The 16,995-nt window shown below is 47.7% G+C and overlaps 1 non-coding gene across 1 annotated transcript; it reads right to left on the bottom strand.

The window, feature by feature from the left end:
• Positions 1-2,746: 2,746 nt before the first annotated feature.
• On the bottom strand, positions 2,747-2,819 carry TRNAM-CAU (transfer RNA methionine (anticodon CAU)). The gene has a single exon. It is a non-coding gene; the product is annotated as a tRNA-Met (tRNA).
• Positions 2,820-16,995: the final 14,176 nt, after the last annotated feature.

A 16,995-nucleotide genomic window follows, 5' to 3' on the forward strand; every position in this document is an offset into this window, starting at 1 on the left:
CTCTCTCCATCCAGCCAGTTACATAGTTACATAGTTACATAGTAGATGAGGTTGAAAAAAGACTTCCGTCCATCAAGTTCAACCTATGCTAAATTTAGACAACAGATACTTTATCCTATATCTATACTTATTGATCCAGAGGAAGGCAAACAAAAAACCCCATTAAGGGGAAAAATTAATTCCTTCCTGACTCCAAGAATTGGCAATCAGATTAATCCCTGGATCAACATCCTTCCCATGTATACTTATTTGGTATATCCCTGTATACCTTTCCCATCTAGAAAGATGTCCAACCTTTTTTTGAACAAATCTATTGTATCTGCCATCACAGTCTCCACGGGTAATGAATTCCACATTTTAACTGCCCTTACTGTAAAGAACCCTTTCCTTTGTTGCTGGTGAAATGTCCTTTCCTCCAGCCGTAAGGGATTGCCCCGAGTCCTTTGTACTGCCCGTGGGATGAATAGTTCTTTTGAAAGCTCCTTGTATTGTCCCTGAATATATTTGTATATAGTTATCATATCCCCTCTTAGACGCCTCTTTTCTAATGTAAATAAATCTAATTTAGCTAGGCTCTCCTCATAAGTTAGAATGTCCATCCCTTTATTAATTTTGGTGGCTCTTCTCTGCACTCTCTCTAGTTCCATAATGTCTTTTCTTAGGATCGGTGCCCAAAATTGTACTCCATATTCAAGGTGTGGTCTTACTAATGCTTTGTAAAGGGGCAGTCTCTCTCCCTCCAGCCAGTCTCTCTCTCCCTCCCGCCAGTGTCTCTCTCTCCCTCCCCATGTCACACTGTCACAATCTCACCCCCCTCCCCATGTCACACTGTCACCCCCCCTTCCCATGTCACACTGTCACACTCTCACCCCCCCTCCCCATGTCACACTGTCACACTCTCACCCTCCCTCCCCATGTCACACTGTCACACTGTCACCTCCCCACACTCACCCCCCTCCCCATGGCATACTCTCACCTCTCCACACTCACCCCCTCTCCCCATGTCACACTGTCACCCCCCCTCCCCATGTCACACTGTCACACTGTCACCCCCATGTCCCCATGTCACACTGTCACATTGTCACCATCCCTCCCCATGTCACACTCACCCCCCCACACTCACACCCACTCCCCATGTCACACTGTCACACTCACCCCAACTCCCCATTTCACACTCACTCTCACCCCCCTCCCCATGTCACACTCACACTCTCACCCCCTCCCCATGTCACACTCTCATACTCTCACCCCCCTCCACTCTCTCACCACCCCACACTCTCACCCCCCCACACTCTCACCCCCCTCCCCATGTCACACTGTTACACTCACTCTCACCCCCTCCCCATGTCACACTCACACTCTCACCCCCCTCCCCATGTCACACGGTCACACTTACTCTCACCCCCTCCCCATGTCACACTCTCCCCCCTCCACACTCTCACCCCCACACTCTCAATGCCCCTCCCCATGTCACACTGTCACACTCTTACCACCCCTCCCCATGTCACACTCACACTCTCACCCCCTCTCCCATGTCACACTCACACACTTACCTCCCCCCCCCCACCCCATGTCACACTCAGACGCTCTCATCACTCTGCATGCAACAAGGAAGAACTGCAGGAGCTGTGTAGCACAGCGCCACCTAATGGCCGAAAGAGAAATTGCACCTACAGAGTGCTTTTCTCTGCTCCTGGCAAAATCGCCGCCTGCTACCTGCACCCCCCTTAAACAATCTTGCGCCCCCCAGTTTGCGCACTGCTGCGGAAAGTATTTTTGGAATACAATATTATTTTGGTTAAGATGAAAAGTTAAAAGAAAGATAATACTGTTAACTGCATGTAAATTAGTGCCCCCTTTTCATTAGCAAAATACATGAAACAAGCATATTGCTCGTATACACATTTACAGTATTTTAATGCAATTTTCAATGCTGACAAATCCTTGTCAAAATCAGTTTTGTAAACTAGACCATATGGGAGGACATGCAGGTGTGTGCTCACTGATATAACTACAAAATAACAACTTTTTATGTTTTTCATGGAGAGAAATGTTGCAATTGTACCCAAAGGATCATTCAAAGCTGGATATATATTTTTAATTTTATTTAAACATTCGCTTTTTTCCCTAAAACAATTTGAAATGAATATCTAGTAACTCACTGTATTGTTTTCACCATTGGGATGGTGGGGAAGAAGAACTAGAAGACAACATTTGATTTTTAATATCAGGCGACGTTTCACTCCCTCTCCCCCCTCCTCCCATGCACACACGCCATAACAGCTAGTGTGTTTGTTGTGTGTATTTGTATCTTTCATTGTGTCTCAGTGTCAGTGTGTCTGTCATTATCTGTCTCTGTATGCGTGTCTGTCAGTGTATCTGTGTGTGTGTGTGTTTATGTCTGTCAGTGTGATTGTGTGTCTATTTTGCCAAAAATGTATCACAATTTCATATTTAGGTATTTATACATTCACTATCAATCAAACTCTCACCATCAAGTACAGGAGCACTCCTATTGATACAAATATATATATATATATATATATATATATATATATATATATATATATATATATATATATATATATATATATATATATATATATATAATGCTGTGGGTTCAGGGTTTGAGACTGCTGGGACTGTATGTTGGTAATGTAAATACAAATAATAACCTGTAGGTCAGCCACATCATGTAATTTATTTATTCAATTATTGCTGTAAATACAAATAATAAATAAAAAAATGCCCCGTGTGAGGATCGAACTCACGACCTTCAGATTATGAGACTGACGCGCTACCTACTGCGCTAACGAGGCAGTGAAAGCTGCATATTCACCCAGTATTGAACACTTGTTTGCATCTTGTCATTGACATTGTGTTTTGATTTTTAATTAAAAACATCACCATCACAAATACAATTTATGTGACAAAACAGTGACAAAAGACAAAGACGTTACACTTAAAAAGCACTGCACTTACAAACATCAGAGCTAAAAATGCATTGGCGCCTGTTGGTTGGACAAACAGACGTCTGACCCTTCTCTCTGTTCTCCGTCTGCGTTCCTCCTCGCGGCGTCACCTCCAATGCTGTTCTTTCAGGAAGATGGATGAAGGAGAAGACGGATCACCTGTCCAAGCTACAGCTTATTCAAAAATCCCGTTCTGGACGGTTTACCAGCCCTAGCCCTCAGGAAGGGCTGTTAAAAACGTCCAGAACAGGACTTTATAAGAAACTGCTCCCCAACCTCCACCCACTGACACTCCCCAAGTCGCAAGCTGCAGCAAATGTTGCAAAATTGGATCTAATTACTTTGATACATACAGTAAATGCAGGATAACAATATCTCGGCTTTGTGCTGTAATTGCCTTGATAGAACTAAAAAAATATATGTGAAAATGAAATATACTACACACATATTTACCATTTACTACAGCCAAGTATACAGTTTGGGGAGGTTTCAGTCTAGCATTGACATTTTTTTACCCTTAAATGTCTCTGATTTCTGCCTATTCCATCCAGATCTGCACCCCCTGTACATGGTGGCTACAGTATGTCACCGTGGCACGGTCTTTCTGTGATCTGCTCCATGACCTTTTTGACCTCTCTTTGTTGTCTGTATGCATAAGTAAAAAACCTGATAATATTTGCGAAATGTAACCCTGAAACTAGCCCAAGAATAGCTGTTGTGAGTATTTTCATTGCCGCATACATATATAAGTGAAAATGATTTATGCTTGGTCTCTAAACAGATGATTTCAAGCTGTTGTTAAATATGGAAAAACATTAAAATATATTCACTTTAAAAAATATATATATTTCTACTTTATGTAAAGAATATACAAATAAATGTGCATATTTTAGGATTTCTTCAATATGCTAGCAGAGCGTTGTACTGTACAATAATGCTGCTTAAAAATCCACATTTTTTTAATGAGTTTTAAAAGCTTAGAGGACATTAAAAGACAAAGTTGTATATATTAGTGGTGCTGTTGCCCCAAATGGCAGATCCGAAAGGTTCTGTCATGGGTACATGTGAAAAACGCACTGGTAACATGTAAATGATATGGTATGTGGGAGGCAGACCAAGCAATATCCAACATGCGTTTAAAAAAAAAAATAAAAAATTAGTTCTGTAATATGAGAAAATAATTGTAGCATTTTTTTTAAACAACTCTGAATTAAATTTTTAACGCATTATAATGTAACATGCATTTTTTTTGTTTCTACAGTAACCATTTACACTGTCACATCCCCCTCTGAAACAGGCACTGGCACACCCCTTTTTGATCCCTGCCCTCTCTCTAGCAGTGCACCAATTGTATCTAGGTACTGCCTGGTCACATGATCTTCCCCACAGAACTTTGCATCTTTGGTCCTCTTCCGCTGCACTGGCAGCCATTTAGTGATCCCCTGAGCCGAATATTCGCTAATGACTTTTTAAAATAAAAAACAGCAGCTTGGACTGCTGCTTTAAAAGATTGAAATCATGTAAATGACGGTATAGAAATTCACTAAGGGCAGACACTGTAGAAGAAGCAACACATTAGAAAGGGTACAGTAGAGTTCAGGAGGAAAGGATGAGGGCAAATGCCCGGTGGGTCCAGGGGCCAGTGCCGCCTTGGCTATTAAACTTACCTAGTGTGTGTGTGTAGTGTAAGGTGGGTTTGAAGGCGGTTACAGAGGTCCCCGCTCTCTTTCCCACAACAGTTAAACTGATTGCTGGGGGGGAGCGCTGGGCCTGTGTGTCTCTTACCGGAGCGGCTTCTCCTCCTGCAGTGTCACGTTGTCATGGCCACCCAATGTCACATGGCGACACGTTGCCATGACAATGTCAGATCACACGGCGATTCATCACCATGATGTCACTTGAAGCCGCGTGGTGGGAGGAGCGCTGATAAGACCGATATCACCGGGGCCGATATCTATCTCCAATCCGCCCTATGTACCAAAATAATGATGAAGATGAGTAGGGTGACGACAGACTTTATTATCATTTTATTAAGCCATGTTAAGCAAAACTGATGCATCCTGCATTAAGGTATCGAAGAACTTTGCTCCAATGTTGCTCTAGTACACCAGCTTGCCACTTGGGAAGTATTAGTAGGAGTTGAGGAGGAGTGATTGGAGCACATAGCAATCAAATTCTGCGTGTGTGTAATATTTCTTCATTCATTCTGTGTTTATACATAGGCGCAGATACATTAAACTCTCTCAAAATGGAGTTAATATCACACCAGGTTAGAAAACCTGCTTCTTATTATCGCAATACGAAGATGGTATACATCAAGAATGCAGCAATAATGCGTTAATTACTGCATAGCGATCGCTTTAAAAATATTTATATCATAGGCTTTGATGCCTGTGGTTACTAAACCTACCCCTATCCCCCACCCACTAGACCAGGTTGTGATGCAAAAACAATGTACAGGCGGTCCTCGCTTTTCTGACGGAATGCGTCCCCGCTAACTGCCATCGGTTAACCGACCGCCGGAAAGCAGGTCTCATGTTAATCGTCGACGGTGACCGTCGGATAAGCGGGTCTGGCGTCGGAGAATGCGCCCCCCTGTCTTCTCTGCCTCGGTGATGACCCCCACCCCTCCTTACCTTAAAGCTGCGTCAAATGACATCACATGACCCACAGCGTCATTTGATGCCATGTTGCCATGGCGACGCGCCGCAGAGCGCCTGAATCCCGGTAAGTATAGCGTTGCAGGGGCCTCACACAATCCCCCGGCATTAAATGAAATGCTGTGGGGAAGAGCACAGGGCCCCTGCAACAGCCCGTGTCCCCCCCCCCCCCAGCAAACCGCTGGGATAAGGCATCCGTTGAAAACCGGGACGTCGGTAAGCGAGGACCGCCTGCATAGCCCACATGTACACATGATGCATCACAAGATTTTTGGATGTATTAAATGTTGATAGTGCTTTCATTGTTTCCAAACATTCATTACGTTTCCTCCTAATATATCACTTTATGTTTCCAATGTAATTATTGTATATGCATTAACACTTGTTTGTCTTTTTTAGATTCATCGTCTTCAAAATTAGCAAATGTTTTTTGCTTGTGTTTTTTTTTAACATTGAAATGTTTAATTGGCAACTGTGTTTCTCACGCAATTGGTCCTAAAAATAGTACAGCTTAACCCCGTTATAGCGCGATCCGTTACAATGCGAATCCACTTATAACGCGATGTAAGCGTGGCTCCCAATTTTCGTATTTATGAATACTTAACAACACGATTATTGCTATCTTAAATACTTAATGTACAATTGTACTATAATGTCTAACGCGATCCGCTTATAGCGCAATTTGATTCTTTGGACCCCAAGCACAGCGGTATAAGGCTGTGGGCCCAGTCAGTACTGTGGTACGCGCACCCGGCAGGGGGGGAGGGTGTCGTTGCGTGCACAGCTCTAACCGCGATCTGCGGTCTTCCAGGGAGAGAGGGAGATTGCGACGGGAGAGGGCGTGGTGGTGGTTTTGCGGGGGTGTGGTCATGAGCTCACGCGGCTGGTTCGCCCTCATTGAGTTTTAAAAACCTGGCAGTACGGCGAGGCTGCACCTTCAGTGGGAAGGTGCATACTGGGCCCATCCCCATTGAGGGGCGGTGCTTATACGCACAGCGCATGCTGAGGCGTGCACTGTAGCAGTCACTGGGACCGCAGCCTAAATGGGTTGAGCTGTATCTGCACTGTTAGGCGTTTGATCTCATTGAAGTGCTGTTGATGTATCTTATCTAATTATCACTCACAATGGTTTGGGTCCAATGATCAGTGTCAAACGGTCATTAATTTAGTTAGGATGTGTACTATCCAATGCGTCCACCTCATCGTCGTGACATGACATCATAAACCACATTTCCCACCATGGATGGATCACTGAACCCCTGAGGAAGTTCACAGAACTGAGTGAAACGCATAGGGTAGAACTTTGAGTGCCAATCATCCTTTCTCCTTCCCTGCCAGTAGACGCTGGAACGCGAGCTTCTCTGCACCTCCCTTCCAGTGACGTCATCTACCCAGAAGCTCGGTTGCGCACCGAGGCAGGAAAAGCCGGCGTCTGCAGGAGCGAGTGTCCAGGATGGCGCGCTATAAAAACCCTGAATGGTCTTGTATGCTTTTAACGTACCTGGAGCATGTGAGTGCATTATCTAGTGCACATATTATTTTTATAAAACAGTTTTGCACTGTGTTCTCTTATCTCCACATAACCATTGGGATTTTTTGCATATACAAACGTCCTAAACAAAAAGACCAAGACCTCACATGTGTTAACCCTTTATAAATGGGCACTTTCTTTGATCACTGTTAGTAATTTTGCACTGTGTATAATGTTTCTATTTTACGATCTTGGAGAGATTTATCATTTTGGATTAGTTGCTGTCATAGCCGAGCTAAGTATGCAAATTAATTAGTACAAAACTCAATACATAATGGGCATATTATTCTTTTTCAACCCAATTAGTACTAATGGTCCAGTAAATATGATATCATACTGGAAATATGCTTCTTAATGCTAAAACTGTTGATGTTTTACGGAAATATAGATGATAGAAACCTTTGAAACAATGTAAGACATATGTATTAAGCGTTGCTGTCTGTAAGGATTATGGAGACACGCCGTTCACGGCGTGCCTCCCACTTACCTGCTGTCTCGCCTGACACCATCCTGACTCGCAGGGACGCCGGAGAGAGGCGCGCGAGCTCCTGCACTGTGCGCGCGCGCACACGTTCTTCTCTCTCTTCTGCCCTCGGATCAGGGCATGGGGGTGCGCACGCAGCCGCAGGCGCTGCTACACAGAGGCGCGGCCACATGGAGGCGCAACCGCCTCTTAAAGGTACAGGTCCCAAGACTGTTGCTGCTATTGAATGCAGCCAGACTGCTGCCCTTTATGCCTCATCTCCTGGGACTCATAAGGGACCTATCCCTGCTACAGCTGGCTCCTTCTACACACCCCTTTATGGCTGCAATCCTATTGGACCCTCACTCCTTTATATACCTGCCAAAATCACTGGTTCTTTGGTTGAGCATAGTACCAGTTGTCCTTACCATTCTCTGCCTCCCTAGTTCTATTTTTACAGATCTCCTCGTGTATCAAACCGGCTTCCGCTACGTCTTCCTGTACCTCTGGCATCCCGAACTCGGCACACGGCAATTCGACTCTCCGCATCTCTGGCATCCCGACCCTGGCTTACGGTAAACGACAACGTCCCTCTCTCTAACCCTGGATTTGGCAAACGGCACTCTCTACCAACCGTACCTCTCCTGCCCCGATCCGGAATCCCCGACCAATCTACTTTCAAGACGTGTCTTCGTGGCTGTGGGTGGTGCTCTTACCTTCCCACCTCAGCACCGTGGTCCCGTCTCGTTTGTGGTGAGCACATCCTAACATTATGCTCAACCCAACAAACATGGACCAAGCTGAGGTGGAGCGGACTTTAAATGCCCATTCTGCTCTGTTTACCAGATTAGAGACTTATTTGGAGCAATCCGATAGACGCTTGGATACCATGCAGCAAAGCCTCCACTCTCTTACTCTTCAGGTCCGAACCCTCACTCGGCAATCTCCTCTCGTGGCACCTACTGCACAGCCTAACCCTTTTTCGTTATCTCCGTTCACTCCGGAACCACGTATTCCGCCACCAAGACATTATGCAGGGGATCCTCAAGGATGTCGGGGATTCATTAACCAATGTCTTGTACAATTTAGGCTCTCTCACTCTCGCTTTGTGTCTTCTGTCTCCAGGGTCGGCTACATCTACTCCCTTCTCACCGACCAGGCACTGGCGTGGGCCTCTCCCATCTGGGAGCAACAGGGGGCGCTCACACAGGACATCGATCTCTTCGTTGAGGAATTCCGAAGAGTTTTTGACACACCAGCACGAAAGTTAACAGCAGCTTCTGCTCTTCACCACATTAACCAGGGAGACCGTTCGGTTGCTGTATATGCGGTGGAATTTCGCACTCTTGCTGCTGAAACAGGTTGGAACGATGACGCCCTATCTTCCGCGTTCTGGCAAGGATTATCGGAGATCCTAAAGGACGAGCTCGCCGCACGAGATCGTCCTACTAACCTAGAGGACTTAATCGCTCTGGCTATTCGGGTGGATCAACGCCTGTTGGAACGTAAATATGAACGTACTCATTATCGTTTAAGGGTTCCAAGAACTCTTGCACCCTCCTTCGTGGCTCCGTCACCTTCTTCCGGGGACATTCCTGAACCCATGCAGTTGGGGGGCAACCGACTATCTCCGGCTGAGAAGTTACGTAGGCGCACGGCCAGTCTTTGCATGTACTGTGGCAATTCCACTCACGCCGTGACCCAGTGTCCCCTTAAACCGGGAAACGCCAGCTCCCACTGAGATCCGGGAGAGTTTCATTGGGAATACTGACCCCTTCTTCCATCATCCAAAACATCCTACCCACCAGGATAGTCTTACCTATAATACTGTCTGGAGAGGGGTTCCACACCCGGGCAGGGGCGTTCATTGATTCCGGTTCGGCAGGTAATTTCATTGATGAAACTTTTGCTAGACAGAACAATATCCCTTTTGTCAACAAGGAGACGCCTGTAGGTCTGGAGGCCATCGATGGTCGACCTCTTAAGCCAGCATTTATCACGCTTCAGACAGTACCTCTCCTACTGCAGTTCGTGGATGTCCATACAGAGATCATTACTCTCGATGTCATCCACACGCCCTCTGCTGAGTTGATTTTGGGTCTTCCCTGGCTTCAACTTCATAATCCTCGCATCGACTGGACGGATCGGGAACCGGTTCAGTGGGCTCCTTCTTGTGCCAAGACATGTACCAAGGTTTTCCAGAGGATTGGAGGAGTGTCTACCATATCCGAGAAGATCAACTCCTTACCTTCTGTGTACTGGGATTTCCGTGACGTATTTGACAAAGCACGGTCTGAGGTACTACCGCCGCACCGTCCGTTTGATTGTCCCATTGAATTACTTCCTGGCGCACCTCTTCCCAGGGGAAGATCTTATCCTCTCTCTCTCCCAGAGACAAAGGCTATGAACACCTACATTGCCGAGAACTTGGAGAGGGGTTTCATCAGGAAGTCTTCCTCCCCGGTCGGAGCAGGTTTTTTCTTTGTCAAGAAGAAGGACGGATCTCTCCGTCCATGCATAGACTATCGGGGTTTGAATAATATCACTCGCAAAAATCGCTACCCCCTGCCTTTGATTCCAGAATTATTCGACCGCCTCCAGGGAGCAACCATCTTTTCTAAATTGGATCTGAGAGGTGCCTACAATTTAGTAAGGATACGAGAGGGGGACGAGTGGAAGACTGCTTTCAACACCCATGACGGCCACTACGAGTATCTTGTTATGCCTTTCGGGTTGTGCAATGCACCAGCAGTTTTCCAGGATTTTGTCAACGAGATCTTTCGGGACATTCTCAACACTTTTCTTATTGTTTATTTAGATGACATCCTCATCTTTTCTAAGACTGCTCAAGATCATATTAAACACGTTCAACAAGTACTATTAAGTTTACAGGAGAACCATCTTTTTGCGAAATTGGAGAAGTGCCAGTTCCACCTTAAATCCGTGGCATTCTTGGGTTACGTTATCTCGGATTCCGGTTTCAAAATGGATCCGGAGAAACTTAAAGCTATCTTGGAGTGGCCTCTTCCGACTACTCTCAAAGCCGTGCAACGCTTTTTAGGTTTTGCGAATTATTACCGACGGTTCATCCGCAATTTTTCTGATACCGTATCCCCCATAACCGCCCTCACCAAGAGAGGGGCAGATCCGTCATCATGGTCAGTGACCGCTAAAGAAGCGTTTGAGAGTCTCAAGAAGGCTTTTGTGTCTGCTCCCATCCTCACCCACCCAGATCCTGGACTCCCGTTCACCTTGGAGGTAGATGCCTCGGACATTGGGGCCGGGGCTGTTCTGTCCCAGAGAACTTCTCCGTTAGCCAGACTGCATCCCTGTGCTTTTTTTTCTAAGAAATTCTCTTCCGCTGAACAGAATTATGATGTCGGAAATAGGGAGCTTTTGGCGATCAAATTGGCGTTGGAGGAGTGGAGACATTTTTTAGAGGGTACCGAGACACCTATTACCATCCTTACGGACCATAAGAACCTCCTTTACCTGGAGGGGGCACGTCGGTTGAATGCTCGACAAGCCCGCTGGGCTTTGTTTTTTTCACGATTTAATTTTCTTATTTCTTTTATTCCTGGCTCCAAGAACCTTAAGGCGGACGCTTTATCTCGACAATTTCTTGCGGATGACAGGTCCGAGGAACAGCTTGAGTCTATTATCCCCTCTAGTTGTATCCTGTCTGCCAACTCCTTTGAGGTCATGAGCAAAATTCAGTCGGAACAGTCACAGACTCCGAGGGGACTCAAGGTTCCGGAGGGAAGACTCTACACGGCATCTCAACACCGCATGAAGGTTCTCGAGTGGTGTCATTCATCTAAATCAGCAGGACACCCAGGGATACGGAAGACCAACGATCTAGTTCAACGTACCTTCTGGTGGCCAGAGAGGGCTAAAGACGTAGAGGAGTTTGTCAAAGCATGTAGCATTTGCGCTCGTAACAAGGTACCTCGTGTCAGACCCGCTGGTCTACTCCTTCCATTACCCATTCCAGATCGCCCCTGGAGTCACATCTCTATGGATTTTATTGTGGAACTTCCAGAATCCAAAGGGAAGAATACTATTTTAGTGGTCATCGATCGATTTTCCAAGCAGACGCACCTTGTTCCTTTGAGGGGTCTTCCAAATTCCCCCAGGCTGGCAGATGTGTTTATTCAGGAGATTTTTCGCCTTCACGGAGTTCCTTCTACCATTGTCTCTGACCGGGGCTCGCAATTCGTGTCAAAATTTTGGCGTGCCTTTTCCAAAAGGTTGGGAATCGCTCTTCACTTCTCCTCAGGATACCATCCACAGACCAATGGGCAAACAGAGAGAGTCAATCAAAGCTTAGAACAATATCTCCGATGCTTCATCACGGATACTCAGGAGGACTGGGTGGATCTACTTCCTTGGGCCGAGTTTGTCTTGAACTCTCTCCGCAACGACTCTACCCAAGAATCTCCGTTCTTTATAAATTATGGATTCCATCCTTCCCGGTTACCCTTCTCTTCACTACCATCTGGGGTGCCAGCAGTGGACAAACACGTCTCTCACCTAAAGGTTTTGTGGTCTAAGATACAGGAAAACTTGAGGGTAGCTACAGGGAGACAGAAACTCCAAGCAGATCGCCTTCGACGACAAGTGCCGGAGTTCGTTCCAGGGGACACGGTGTGGCTTTCATCTAGGAATATCCGGTTGAAGGTTCCTACCATGAAGCTTGCTCCCAAGTTCCTCGGTCCCTTTCCCGTGGTTAGGAGGATTAACCCTGTGGCTCACGAACTACGCCTTCCACCTTCTATGAAGATTTCACCAGTTTTTCATGTATCTTTACTCAAACCAGTGTTTCGCAGCTCTCGCTTTTCCAAGAAAACTTCTTCTCCACCTCCGATTATGATTTCGGGTCAACAGGAGTACGAGGTCCAGTTTGTCCTCGATTCAAGAAAGTCCAGAGGAGGAGTACAATACCTGGTTCACTGGAGGGGGTTCGGTCCAGAGGAACGTTCTTGGATTCCTTACCGGGATCTTCACGCACCTCAACTTCTACGGGCTTTTCATCGAAGAAACCCTTCCAAGCCTTATCATGGTCGCCCGGAGGTCGCCCCTGAAGGGGGGGGTACTGTAAGGATTATGGAGACACGCCGTTCACGGCGTGCCTCCCACTTACCTGCTGTCTCGCCTGACACCATCCTGACTCGCAGGGACGCCGGAGAGAGGCGCGCGAGCTCCTGCACTGTGCGCGCGCGCACACGTTCTTCTCTCTCTTCTGCCCTCGGATCAGGGCATGGGGGTGCGCACGCAGCCGCAGGCGCTGCTACACAGAGGCGCGGCCACATGGAGGCGCAACCGCCTCTTAAAGGTACAGGTCCCAAGACTGTTGCTGCTATTGAATGCAGCCAGACTGCTGCCCTTTATGCCTCATCTCCTGGGACTCATAAGGGACCTATCCCTGCTACAGCTGGCTCCTTCTACACACCCCTTTATGGCTGCAATCCTATTGGACCCTCACTCCTTTATATACCTGCCAAAATCACTGGTTCTTTGGTTGAGCATAGTACCAGTTGTCCTTACCATTCTCTGCCTCCCTAGTTCTATTTTTACAGATCTCCTCGTGTATCAAACCGGCTTCCGCTACGTCTTCCTGTACCTCTGGTATCCCGAACTCGGCACACGGCAATTCGACTCTCCGCATCTCTGGCATCCCGACCCTGGCTTACGGTAAACGACAACGTCCCTCTCTCTAACCCTGGATTTGGCAAACGGCACTCTCTACCAACCGTACCTCTCCTGCCCCGATCCGGAATCCCCGACCAATCTACTTTCAAGACGTGTCTTCGTGGCTGTGGGTGGTGTTCTTACCTTCCCACCTCAGCACCGTGGTCCCGTCTCGTTTGTGGTGAGCACATCCTAACACTGTCTCATTAGACATGTTCCAGGTGCCGGAAGACTCGGCATACTTAATTGAATGGGCGGTAAGGTGTCTTTAAGCGCTGAAAGTTGTATTATGAAATATTATTTATTTATTTATAAAATATTTTTACCAGGAAGTAATACATTGAGAGTTACCTCTCGTTTTCAAGTATGTCCTGGGCACAGAGTTAAGACAAATAATACATGGTTACAAATACAGTTACATAAATGAACAGGGTATCTTACTATATATTTCTGAAACCGTCATATGTGTCTGTGTCTGTATGTGTGAAATCGCATTGGACCTTTGGCCTGTCACTCCGCCTCAGGCCAATGAGATGGCTCCCTTGGCCCGCCTGCCCCCGCACACCTCTCATTGGCCTGAGGCGGAGTGACGGGCCAAAGGTCACACACACACACACACACACACACACACACACACACACACACACACACACACACACACACACACACACACACACACACACACACACACACACACACACACACACACCCCTTCCGAGGCCTGGCCCTCTGGATCCCCCCCCCCCCTCACCCAAACCTCTCACCTCCCCCCCCTCATCACCCGCCCTCACCCGCAACTCACCTCCACTCGCGGCGCCCTTAACGCTGCTTGGCCGCGCGGGTGGAGGGTTTAGCGCCGCCGCCGCTCCCATCACCTCACAACCCTCAGGGGCGACACAGCAGCCCTACCGCCTCCTTCCACCCTCCTCACATCCTGCAAACCTGCTTGCCCGCGCACTGCGGGACATGCCGGCGGGAGGAGCAGGGCAGTGGCGGCCGCGGCAGGGACACATCACCACGTGACACCAACCCGCCTCCCCAAAGATTCCACTACGGCCGCCCGCTATCTTCAAGCCGCCGCGTGAGGTATGGGGGGGGGGTTGGAGAGAATGGCGTGCCGCCCGCTATCTTCATGCCCCCAAAGCCGCCGCATGGGGGGGGGGTGCCGGCCTGAAACTACCTTCATGCCGCTTCATGCAGGGGGGAAATGCAGGCCTGCCCGACCACTATCTTAAGGCCTCCGCCTGAGGTATGGGGGCTGCGGGGGGCGGGGGTAGGGGGAGATGTCACTAAATAAAGTCACTAAATAAATGTCACTAAATAACCAACCCAGTCACTAAATAAAGTCACTAAATAACCCACCCACTAAATAAGCCACCCACCCACCCAGTCACTAAATAAAGTCACTAAATAACCCACCCACTAAATAAGCCACCCACCCACCCAGTCACTAAATAAAGTCACTAAATAACCCACCCACTAAATAAGCCACCCACCCACCCAGTCACTAAATAAAGTCACTAAATAACCCACCCACTAAATAAGCCACCCACCCACCCAGTCACTAAATAAAGTCACTAAATAACCCACCCACCCAGTTACTAAATAAAGTCACTAAATAAAAGTCACTAAATAAAGTCACTAAATAAAGTCACTAAATAAAGTCACTAAATAACCCACCCACCCAGTCATTAAATAACCCAGCTACCCAGTCACTAAATAACCCACCCACCCAGTCACTAAATAATAGTCACTAAATAACCCACCCACCCAGTCACTAAATAACCCACCCACCCACCCAGTCACTAAATAAAGTCACTAAATAACCCAAGTCACTAAATAACCCACCCAGTCACTAAATAACCCACCCAGTCACTAAATAACCCACCCAGTCACTAGATAAAAGTCACTAAATAAAGTCACTAAATAACCCACGCCCTCCCCCCCTTGCCCCTGCCATCCCCCCCCTTGCCCCTGCCTTCCCCCCTTGCCCCTGCCTTCCCCCCGCTTGCCCCTGCCCCCCTTGCCCCTGCCTCCCCCCCGCTTGCCCCTGCCCCCCTTGCCCCTGCCTCCCCCCTTGCCCCTGACTTCCCCCCCTTGCCCCTGCCTCCCCCCCTTGCCCCTGCCTCCCTCCCCTTGCCCCTGCCTCCCCCCGCTTGCCCCTGCCCCCTGCCCCTTGCCCCTGCCCCCTGCCCCTGCCTTCCCCCTCCCTCTTGCCCCTGCCTTCCCCCTCCCCCTTGCCCCTGCCTTTCACCCCCCCGCCCCTGCCTTTCACCCCCCCCGCCCCCCTCCCGCCCCTGCCTTTCACCCACCACCTCACACCCCTTCCCACCGTAGTGGGACCGCCACACCGCACTCACCAGCCACTCGCCAACTCACAATAACTTAACAATAAACCATTTTTAAACAACATCGGATTACATTTTCTTTCATGTTTCTTTTCAACATTATTATACAACCTTTCCACCAAATACTCAACCTATTCTTACCCTATTTAGAAATACTACCTATTACGGATTTACATCCCGGGCAACGCCGGGTATATCAGCTAGTACATTATATGCAAGACATTGCATGCACAGTTAAATAAAATATATATTATGGGCGTATGAAACAGTTACAGACCAGATTAAAATCTGAGACAGCCTTAGATTTGAAAGAATTTAAACTGGTGGTGGATGTGAGAGTCTCTGGTAGGTTGTTCCAGTTTTGGGGTGAAATAGCACTGCTTAGTCAATTTGGGCCAAATGCCTTTTTAAGGTCTAGGTTTTTGAGATTGTATTTCTGAATTAGTCAATAGCAGCATTCTCCTAATTCACTAAGTGTTTGCCTGCTGCCATGCATATTTGTAATCAATGACTGCAATACAGTATACATGTCCAAAGATATTATCATGTCATTCTGCAGCTAATTGTTCTTGCTGCCGCTTCATTCACTTTGTTTTGCTATCTCGGCTTTAGAAGAAAATTAACCATTGTTATTTTCAATGAAAAGAAGTTTCAGTTTTCATCAACGAAACAGCTGAGATGGAAACGTTACCGGCTATTTCACGTTGTTCTGCAGGTCACGTTTGCCACATTTCTGAATGTTATTTAACATTTTTTGAAGTAATATTTCAAGAGTTTGCTGTAGTGTAGATCAGTGGTATCAAACACAATTCATATCTCAGGTCTAGTACAATTTAATTGGACTTAATTTGGTCTATACGTACTATAAATGTTCACAATACGCAAATCAACAGAATATTACAGGATTCCACATGCACCCCTCCTCACCAGCTTCTCCCCCACATGCACCCCTCCTCACCAGCTTCTCCCCCACATGTACCCCTCCTCCCCAGCTTCTCCCCCACATGTACCCCTCCTCCCCAGCTTCTCCCCCACATGCACCCCTCCTCACCAGCTTCTCCCCCACATGCACCCCTCCTCACCAGCTTCTCCCCCACATGCACCCCTCCTCACCAGCTTCTCCCCCATATGCACCCCTCCTAACCAGCTTCTCCCCCACATGCTCCCCTCCTCACCAGCTTCTCCCCCACATGCTCCCCTCCTCCCCAGCTTCTCCCCCACATGCACCACTCCTCACCAGCTTCTCCCCCACATGCACCCCTCCTCACCAGCTTCTCCCCCACATGCACCCCTCCTCACTAGCTTCTCCCCCACATGCACCCCTCCTCAC

The sequence above is a fragment of the Ascaphus truei genome, chromosome 14 (assembly GCF_040206685.1).
Source record: "Ascaphus truei isolate aAscTru1 chromosome 14, aAscTru1.hap1, whole genome shotgun sequence".
In the NCBI taxonomy this organism is placed as follows: domain Eukaryota; kingdom Metazoa; phylum Chordata; class Amphibia; order Anura; family Ascaphidae; genus Ascaphus; species Ascaphus truei.